A 10,554-nucleotide genomic window follows, 5' to 3' on the forward strand; every position below is an offset into this window, starting at 1 on the left:
ATGCTACACTACTCTAATGCAAGCAGTATAGAGAAGAATAGGCGATATCTGGTGATCAGGGGGGGCTTGCCTGGTTGCTCATACAGGAAGGAGGGGTCATCGGTGACGTAGTCGACCACAGGGGCATCAGCATCGTCACGGGGTCTACCAAAGAGAAGAGGGGGGAGAAATAGTAAATACATAGCAAGCAAGTGCATAACAGGGCAACAGGCAGAGCTAGACGTGTTCTAACGCGGTATGAGGTGATACCGGTGAAGGGGGGAAATATCCGGGAAAATATCCCCGGTGTTTCGCGTTTTCGGACAGATGAATCGGAGGGGAAAAGTTGCGTGTTCGTTATGCTAGGGATGCGTGGCGGACGAACGGGCTGCGTAACCGGATTCGTCTCGTCGTTCTGAGCAACTTTCATGTACAAAGTTTTTCATCCGAGCTACGGTTTATTTTATATTAATTTTAAAAGATATAAATCATTATTAGGATTAGCAGAATTAATTAAATCAAAAGGCATTTATGACTTCATCATGACATCAGCGTGATGCAAGCGGTCAAAGTTGACCGTTGACCAGTCAACTAAATGGGTGGGCCCCGCATGTCATAGACTGTTATCTAATTGACAGTAGTTAGATTTATTAGCAGGTTAATTAGGTTTAATTAACTAGATTAATTAATTAAATATTTAATATTTTTATTTATTATTATCCTTTTTTAAACCTTTTTTATTTTCGTTCTCAGGGGCGTGGGCCCCGTTTGTCATTGGCTCTGGGGGAGCCTAGCGGGCATGTGGGTTACGGGCGCTGGCGCCCAGCCCGATTGGGCTTACACCCAGATCGAAGGGGGGAAGCCGCCGGCCACGGGCACGGCGAGGCCGGCCGCCTGAGGCGGCTGTGGCGAGGCCAGGCGAGGCAGTGCGCGGGCGCGGTGGGGTGACCAGGGGAGGCGCAACGCGAGGGAGGCACGGCGAGCGGTCGGGCGGCTACGAGCGAGTCGCGACGACGAGGACAGGGGCGGGGCGACGATGCACGGGACGCAGGCGCGGTGACCGCTCGGAGCCCGAGGCCCCGGTCAGGAGCACGGGCGACGGGGACGGGGAGAGAGGGAGGTGCTCACGGGCGGTGTAGGGAAGTGGCAGCGGGCTTGAGGAGGAGGACGGGGACGACGGCGGTCCGGCGATGTTGGCGAGGTGGAGCTCGTTGGGGAAGCGATCGGCGACGACAATTTGGGGCGGCGTTGAGGTCGTGCCCCGATCCAGGACTAGATCGGGGAGAGGGGTGAGGACGAGGAGGCGAGCGGCGGGCTCGAGGCGGCGATGGCGGGGCGAGGTGGCGCCGGCGATCCGGCGACGGCGACGGTGCGAGCGAAGGGGTCGGGACGACGAGCGGCTTCGGGTCGGGCAGTGCCGCGCGGAAGGAGAGGGGGCGTGGGGTCGAGGTGGTGGCTAGGGGCGACGGTGTGGTGCGCCGTTGGGGCGACGGGAGGGGCCAGCTCCGTGAGGGGGGTGGCGGCGACGTCGAGGCGGCGATGGGGCGATGGGATCGGGGGGTTGCCCCGATCCAGATCGAGGAAGGGCGAGAGGGAGGAGTGGGACGAGGGGGAGGGAGTGGGGTGGGGGGTTAGGGTTTCGGGGGGTGGAGGAGGCCTAGTAGGCCAGGGGGTGCGGGAGTGAGTCGGCTGGGCCGACTGGCTCCTTCGGCCAACTGGGCCAAGGCCCAGTCGGGGGGGGTCTTTTATTTCTTTTTTTCCTTTTCTTCAGTTTTTATTTTTTTTGCTCTGGTTTTAATTGCTTAACCACCAAAGGACTTTTGTAAATCATGTAGCTTGTCACATGAACATCATTGCATTATATAGCAATGCCACAAAAAGCTGAAGGTCTTTCGAAAAGGTTTAATTATTTTAGAAATCGAAAAGGCCAAGTGATGTGCCGTTGGTCCACTGTTTTAATTTCTAGGGGCATTTCTGGAGTTTCTAAATTGTTGGTTTTATTTTTATAACAGCTTTGGTAATTTTTGCAATATTGTGAACATTTTAGTTTTTAGTGTTTGAAAACTTTTGTTGTTTGTTTTTATTATAAATTTGAATTGTTTTAAACTAACGCTAGTTTATCAACAGTAACCTAGGTGACGTGGCATCATTAGCAGAGGTTTACTGTAGCCTAAATATCCGGGCGTCACACGGACGTAGCCAGCGGCAAGGCAGCAGCTAACCAGCTAAGCAGCGACAATCGCATGAGCAGCAGCAGAGCAGGGGAATAGTAGCGGCAGAGCAGCAGACGCAGCGAGGAGCTGGCGAGGGCGCGCGAGGAAGGCAGTAGGGGAGTGGCCGGGGCGAGGCGGGCGCGCACACGGACGGTGTGGGTCGCGGCCGGGCGTGGCCACGCGAGGCAGGGCCGTGGCCAAGCGCGGGCAAGCACGTACGGGGTGGCCGGGAGCAGCGGTGACGCGACCGAACGGGGATACGGGCGGCTGCGGCGCACAATGTCTACGGTAATGGAATCGAAGGGGAAACAAGGGGAATCGGGGAAGGGCCTCACAACGGTTCTCGACGACGTGCTCGGGAGGCCGGGGAAGCACTGAGGGAGGAGATACGGGGCGGGGAAGTGACGACCGGACGCGGGGAAGACGACCGATGGCGAGCGCTCGGGGCCTCCGAGCTCGGGCCCTGATGCGAAGGGAAAGGAGACGACGATGAAGGAGCTCCTGGATGTCTTGGCGCGGCGAGGGGAGGCCGGTGGCCACGGGATCAACGAGGCCATGGCGACAGGGCTGCGGGTGCGGGCGGATATGAGCGAGGGAGAAGAGGGTGAGGGGAAATGGTCTAGGGTTTCGGCCATGGGGGGTCAGGGGCTCGGCCTAATGCTTCAAGGGGACCAGGGGATGGCCGGCACGCACCATGGCGCGGCCATGGCCGGTTGGATTGGCCTCCACGATCCCCTGTCTCCTGTACACAGGTGGGAGGAGAGCTGGAGGTGGGTTGGGCCGGCCATTTGGCTATATGGGCCAAGGTGCCTAGTATATTAGGTCCTCTTCTTCCACTTTCTCTTTTCTCTTTTCTTTACATTTCTACCACTCTTTTCTATTTAGCTGCTATAGCAAATGAATTTAGTTAAGCTTGAAATTTGGCACAAAATTCAAGCACAATATTTTGGACTGGCACATAAAGTTTTGAGTCATTTGCGAACTCATAAATATGTGTTTATATTGAAAAGGTTACGTTTGTTGCAGTTGGACCACTACATAAATTTTCAGGGGCACTTTGGGAATGCAAAAGAGGTTGGTTCCAACATGACAAATATACAGGGATTATTTGCCACACTTTGAACATTTTAGTTTTCATGTCTGGCAGATTCAAATTTTTGACTTTGAATTTGAGTTTGAACATGAACAATGTTTTGGATCAAGTGAGGATTAGCAACAGTAATGTGATGACACGGCACCATTAACAGGGGATTACTATAGCATGACACTAGGGGTGTTACAAATCTCCTCCACTACAAGAAATCTCGTCCCGAGATTTAAGAGGTGGAGTAAGGAAAATGATTGGTTACAAAATTCTAACGAATCTTGTTTTCTTGCTGCTCTCATCGAAGAGGTTGATCCATAACATTGATGTCTTCAATTCACTGCATCAGGGCATCATGATGAAGTCATCAACCTTTCTTCAGAAACTCCACCGTACTTACGAATAGGGTATGAAGAAAAAAACATAAGAACAGATGTTAGAAAGGATTGGCATCCGATAATTATCCCAAGGAAGGAGATTTTAGAAGCACCAGGAAACATATCGAGAGTGCTATAAGGAGGTTCAACAGGTTTCAACCAGGCAGGCATCCAGCTGATACCTAAACAAGTGATGAAGGGGTTCACAGAATATGAAGAATAATGTTGCCTCTGATACCGGAATGAGACGTGATGAGGAAGTTTGCTCGCCAAGTGCAAAGAATATTTTGGAATCAAGGTTGTATAGGAGAGTCAGGTTTCGATCCTGTGGAACTGTGGGTTATGGGCCCACCATGTGGGTTAAAAGCAGGAAGGCGTTAACATTTTGCACAGTCATGATGGCAAGGCAGGTGAGAGGATAGCCTGTCAATTATGTTGGCAACAACGTTGGTACCAAGGGCAAGGGACGAAGAGAACCATTTTCCTGCTCGTTAAGACGAGGCGGACCAATAGGCAAAGTTCTCATCCATCGGTGGTTACCGGAATGTCATCAACAATAGTAACAAGGTCTTACTGATAGAGCTTGTACACCGAGGTGTTTACATGATCAGGGAATTATTTCTGCTTATAACATATATAGATCACAAGAAAGGATAAACAAACCAATGGAAAGGAAAATGTATTTATACACAAGATTTAGGAGTGTAACCTTTCCCAAGGAAAAGTAGAGCATGATATACATGTTAGATCAACAAGTACATCACCATTTGGATAAAGGGGCAAGGGAATTCAAGATGTTATCCATTCAACGGTGTTTGGATAATAGAGCAAGAAACATTTGGCAATGCACTTCCAATGTTCTTGTTGTTGTCCGGCGTACCAGAGTCATGCTTCGAGGTAACATTAACAATACATGGTGTTTCAATCAAGATTGAATCTGAAGGTCACAAGAAGTACAAAGGAACAATTCCAAGAATGTTAAGGAATGTAAGATATAACCAAAACATGACCAAGTCTGGATTGGCAGGAAGTCAAGGTTGGTGTCGATGACAACACGAATCATCGACGGGCAAGGATGGTATTTCTCCTTAAGAATTCGATTGATATCTTAGAACAAGGCAGTATGTTGATGGTGATCACGACAAATTTCGTCGAGAGGCTTTATGAAGATGCCATCGAGCAGCAACGACATCAAGCAAAAGGAATGATGAAACGAAGGCTACTGGAACCATGGATACGACACAAGCTCAGATTCAAGCTGGTTGTTCAAGGTGGAAAGATAAGATGAGGAAGACCGACGTAAGCTTCGCTCATCGTCGAAAAGTTGTGCTCCGGGAATAAGGACCAGGAAGCACAGTTAAAATTAGCACGATAATGATATAGCCGATCAGGCTAGGAATGATGTGACGGAGTATGACTCCAATTAAGAATTTACAAGAGGTAGTGCATGACATAGTATCCTCGAGATAACATGAGGCAATACTTGTAGGTAGATCAAATTAGAGGTTGGATAGGTGAAATGACTTGCAGGAGACAAGTATTTTAACTTGTCCGGGAAATGGAATTAAGGAGAAACTATGGTCGAAACCACGATTGTGAATGATCAAACCACCGATACAAGATGAACTTATAACAAGGGGTAATTATTTTTACGAGCAGCTTCCATGATAAGTTCTACACCGGGTCCATGGGCATGAACACAAAGGTTCAAGGTCGACTCCTACTTCTGCAATGCATAACCTTTCATTCACTCCTCGTTTTCAAAGAATTTGCAGTGCAAAAGCTTTATCTGGTGAAGCACCAGAAAAGTATGACTCACATCTCTTTCGAGTTCACACGGATTAGGGAAGGCATAGGTTCAACCCGTAGGGGTATCTTAGGAACATATACCACTGACTTCCAAAGCATATAACATCAACTCAATAGCAGAGCGTGGTTGACAATAAGCAGATGATACAATTTACCGAAGACATTAGGTAGCAGGGAAGAATTCACAAGATGATTAAATATGAAGGACACTGTCGGATGGCAGTCCAACAAAGGATCTGATGACCCATAACAGAGCTAATGTGGGTATCGGTACCCAATCAGACAAAGAAAGAATGCAAGGAGATGAGATTATAGAAACATTTGACTAACTCAAAGTTTAATTGACAAAGGAATTATGATTTCCAAAATGAAGGATCAGAAGCAGACGCTCTGATCAAATGATGGGCAACTTGAATAGAATTAGAACAGCAATCAACCAAGGTTTGATTTGCCGAGAACCATCTCCTGTTCAAAATGACGTCTGAGCTGGAAGAATGAATTCTAGGATTTGACTGAGGTTGCGAGCATTCGCAACATATTGGATCAAGGGACTCGAAACGATAGTGACAGAGGATGTCAACGGAGATTACTAGAAATATGGAATTAACCATAATGCAGGCACACAAGACTTTCCAAAGCAATAGGTTGCAAAGGATTCTCGGAAGGTCGAACAGCATTTCGAGGTATTTTGTGAAACACATGAACAACTGGGGATGAACGAATCCCCGGTAAGTGTGAGGAGTTATTCATACATGTATTTATGCGGAAAAGGAGCTGCAAGGAAGCAGGCACAAAGGATTCTCGAAACAATAGAGAGAATTTCAAGGCATCTCGTAATAACAAGAGCAACGAGGAATGATTGTATGAACGGCAAGTGTATGTAGTTTTCTAGAGGGGTTGACGGTGGAAGGGAATCGCAAAAGCGATGGGCACAAGTTCTCGAACGATAATCGGAGAGTATCTTTGAGGTCTTCTGGTGAAGCAGGCGATCATATGGAATGAAGTGGCTCTCCGGGATGAAGTGGTTACGAGAACCTAATGTCAGAGTTAGCAAAATCGTTTAACCCGATTAGAAGAGAGATCAGAGTCCCAGAGTATAGACGAGGAATAAAAGATCCTAATACCACCCAATGGCAACGTGGGCCCGTAAGCCACACAGCCAAGTTAGTAAAAGTTTTTCACTGACTAGACTCAACTTCGGCCAAGGAGTTGGAAAGGGGCTACCTACAGGCAGTCGGCTCTGATACCAACTTGTGACGCCCCCGATTCAATCGTACACTAATCATACACGCAAATGTGTACGATTAAGATCAAGGACTAACGGGAAGATATCACAACACAACTCTAGACACAAATTAAAATAATACAAGCTTTATATTACAAGCCAGGGGCCTCGAGGGCTCGAATACATAAGCTCGAATACACAAGAGTCAGCGGAAGCAACAATATCTGAGTACAGACATGAGTTAGACAAGTTTGCCTTAATAAGGCTAGCACAAAAGCAACAACGATCGAAAAGGCAAGGCCTCCTGCCTGGGAGCCTCCTAACTACTCCTAGTCGTCGGCGGCCTCCACGTAGTAGTAGGCACCCTCGGTGTAGTAGTATTCGTCGTCGACAGTGGCGTCTGGCTCCTGAGCTCCACCATCTGGTTGCGACATCCGAGAAGAATGGAGAAGGGGGGGAAAGAGGAAGCAAAGAAACCGTGAGTACTCATCCGAAGTACTCAGCAAGCAAGGATCTACACTACATATGCAACATTTATCAAAGGAAGGCTGTATATGTGGACTGGGCTGCAGAAATGCCAGAATAGAGAGAAAGGCTAGCCCTATCGAAGACTAGCATCTTCAGCATCTTCAAGCAGCTCCAAGCATCTTGCATCATCAGAAGAGATAAGAGTAGCATAAAGTAAAGTAGTAGTAGTGTTATCAACCTCGGCCAGAGATCCTTTCTCGACTCCCTGCGAGAAAGCAATCCTAGAGCCATACTATCCAATTATCACCTCAATCCAATTCTCATCACAAGTATCCAGTTCTAGTTGTATCGATCGGGATACAACTGCGAGTGTCCGTTACCGTAGGACAAGCTATCGATAGATGTTTTCTTCCCTGCAGGGGTGCACCAACTTACCCACCACGCTCGATTAACTCCGGCCGGACACACTTTCCTGGGTCATGCCCGGCCTCGGCCAAACGATGCGCCGCAACCCGAACTAGACTTAATAGAGAGGTCAGCACGCCGGACTAAACCTATGCCCCCAGGGGTCACGGGCCATCGCACCGAGAACTCCTGCACGTTGCGAACGCGGCCGGTGAGCAGACCTAGCTACCTCCTTAAAAAAGGCAGGTGCTTACCAGTCCAACCCGGCGCGCGCCGCTCAGTCGCTGATGTCTATTAAGCTTCGGCCGATGCATACGACGCAGAACGCCCATACTATGCCCACGTGATGGTTAGTGCTATCAGGCCAGAGGCCCCTCGGATCAAATATCCAAACCGTTAGTGTGTTGGTAGTGCGGTCACGAGCGGAGACACACGAAAGATGTGACCCCGTCGCCCCGTCTCGAGGACTTGCGGCAAGGGCTAAGAATGCCCGGCCACTCCTCGTATTCAACTCTCGGGCACCCTCCAGTTCAACCCGTCTCCACATCACTCGCGGGTACCCTCCAGGGTCGACCCGCCTTTCCAAGTAACAGTTGTAAAGTCCAAGTATCCGTGTGTCCAAACATCAAGGGAAAAACCCAAGGAATCACCCCTGGTGAATTCCACTCGATGTAATCATCAAGGTGAACGTAAGAGGATCCACCCTCAAGGTTCACACTTGAGGGTTTGCACGACAGAGCCGTATCGGAGGTGGTCAAGGCAGAATCACCCTCGATGACCACGACCGAATAGCTACACTACAGGGTCAACATCAGAAGTGCTGATGAGGTCTCACCCTCAGCACTCGATAGTAACCCAGTAGTGTCGAGCAACTAAGGGGAAAGTGATGTGCGGTGCCAGGGCCTGGTCTTCGATCCCGTTGATCGGGTCTTCGATGATGAAGCAGGGGTAACAAGGACAAGGTGGGGGTCACTGATGGATCACTAACCAAGCTATACTAAGCAGTTTAGGATAAGCATGTAAGGTACAATGAGCAGGTTACAAAAGGAGGCTATGCATCAGAATAGGAGCAAACAATAACAGTAGCAAAATCTAATGCAAGCATGAGAGAATGGAATGGGAGATATCAGAATGATCAAAGGGGGGGCTTGCCTGGAAGCTATGGTGAAAAGGAAGAAGTGTCGTCGTCGACGTAGTCGATCACAGGGGCGGCATTAGTCTCGGGTCTACCGAAGAGAAGAGGGGGAAGAAACAATAAATATAAAGCAAACATAGCATCACAAAGCATAACATGGCAATATGCAAAGCTAGGGGGTGTTCTAACGCAATACTACACGTTGCAGACGGAGAGGGAAGACATCCGAAGAGGTTTTCCGGTGTTTGGCGTTTTCCGGACAGAGGAAAAGAGGGGGAAAAGTTCCATGTTCAGCATGCTAGTGGCATATGTTCAGCATGCTAGTGGCATGTGACAGATGAACGGACCGTGTATTCTGATTCATTGGATTTTTCTGAGCAACTTTCATGTATAAAACTTTTTCATCCGAGTTACGGTTTATTTTATGCGATTTTCTAAAGTTTTCAACAATTTCTAAAATTTCTAGTTTTATTTTAATTTGTTTTAATCCGAGTTGACCAAGTCAACTTTGACTAGTCAAAAAGGCATGGTGTGGCCCACATGTCATAGGTTGTACCTAAACAAATAAATAAAACTAATCTAATTGAATGGGACCCACATGTCATCTACACATAGGCTAATCTAGCCACTAATTAATCCCTAATATTATCCTATCCCTATAATTAACTAAACCGGCCAGAAGCACAAGCCTGTGCACGCTATGCATACACGCACGGCCATGGCCAAGTAGCAGCCACGTCCGGAAGCAGCAGCAGCATGCAGCACTAAGCGGCAGCAGCTGGCGGACGTAGCCAGCGGCAAGGCAGCAGCGCGCAGCAGCTAAGCAGCGACAATCGCATGAGCAGCAGCAGAGCAGGGGAGTAGTAGCGGCAGAGCAGCAGACGCAGCGAGGAGCTGGCGAGGGCGCGCGAGGAAGGCAGCAGGGGAGTGGCCGGGGCGAGGCGGGCGCGCACACGGACGGTCTGGGTCGCGGCCGGGCGTGTCCACGCGAGGCAGGGCCGTGGCCAAGCGCGGGCAAGCACGTACGGGGTGGCCGGGAGCAGCGGTGACGCGACCGAACGGGGATACGGGCGGCTGCGGCGCACAATGTCTACGGTAATGGAATCGAAGGGGAAACAAGGGGAATCGGGGAAGGGCCTCACAACGGTTCTCGACGACGTGCTCGGGAGGCCGGGGAAGCACTGAGGGAGGAGATACGGGGCGGGGAAGTGACGACCGGACGCGGGGAAGACGACCGATGGCGAGCGCTCGGGGCCTCCGAGCTCGGGCCCTGATGCGAAGGGAAAGGAGACGACGATGAAGGAGCTCCTGGATGTCTTGGCGCGGCGAGGGGAGGCCGGTGGCCACGGGATCAACGAGGCCATGGCGACAGGGCTGCGGGTGCGGGCGGATATGAGCGAGGGAGAAGAGGGTGAGGGGAAATGGTCTAGGGTTTCGGCCATGGGGGGTCAGGGGCTCGGCCTAATGCTTCAAGGGGACCAGGGGATGGCCGGCACGCACCATGGCGCGGCCATGGCCGGTTGGATTGGCCTCCACGATCCCCTGTCTCCTGTACACAGGTGGGAGGAGAGCTGGAGGTGGGTTGGGCCGGCCATTTGGCTATATGGGCCAAGGTGCCTAGTATATTAGGTCCTCTTCTTCCACTTTCTCTTTTCTCTTTTCTTTACATTTCTACCACTCTTTTCTATTTAGCTGCTATAGCAAATGAATTTAGTTAAGCTTGAAATTTGGCACAAAATTCAAGCACAATATTTTGGACTGGCACATAAAGTTTTGAGTCATTTGCAAACTCATAAATATTTGTTTATTTTGAAAAGGTTATGTTTGTTGCAGTTGGACCACTACATCAATTTCCAGGG

The 10,554-nt window shown here is 49.7% G+C and overlaps 1 long non-coding RNA gene across 1 annotated transcript; it reads right to left on the reverse strand.

Moving 5' to 3' along the window:
• Positions 1-6,791: 6,791 nt before the first annotated feature.
• Positions 6,792-10,096, reverse strand: LOC141022326 (uncharacterized). Its single transcript, XR_012183611.1, has 2 exons — positions 9,838-10,096; positions 6,792-7,108 (listed from the first exon to the last, which is right to left on the reverse strand). It is a non-coding gene; the product is annotated as an uncharacterized lncRNA (long non-coding RNA).
• Positions 10,097-10,554: the final 458 nt, after the last annotated feature.

The sequence above is a fragment of the Aegilops tauschii genome, chromosome 5, assembly GCF_002575655.3.
Source record: "Aegilops tauschii subsp. strangulata cultivar AL8/78 chromosome 5, Aet v6.0, whole genome shotgun sequence".
NCBI lineage: Eukaryota > Viridiplantae > Streptophyta > Magnoliopsida > Poales > Poaceae > Aegilops > Aegilops tauschii.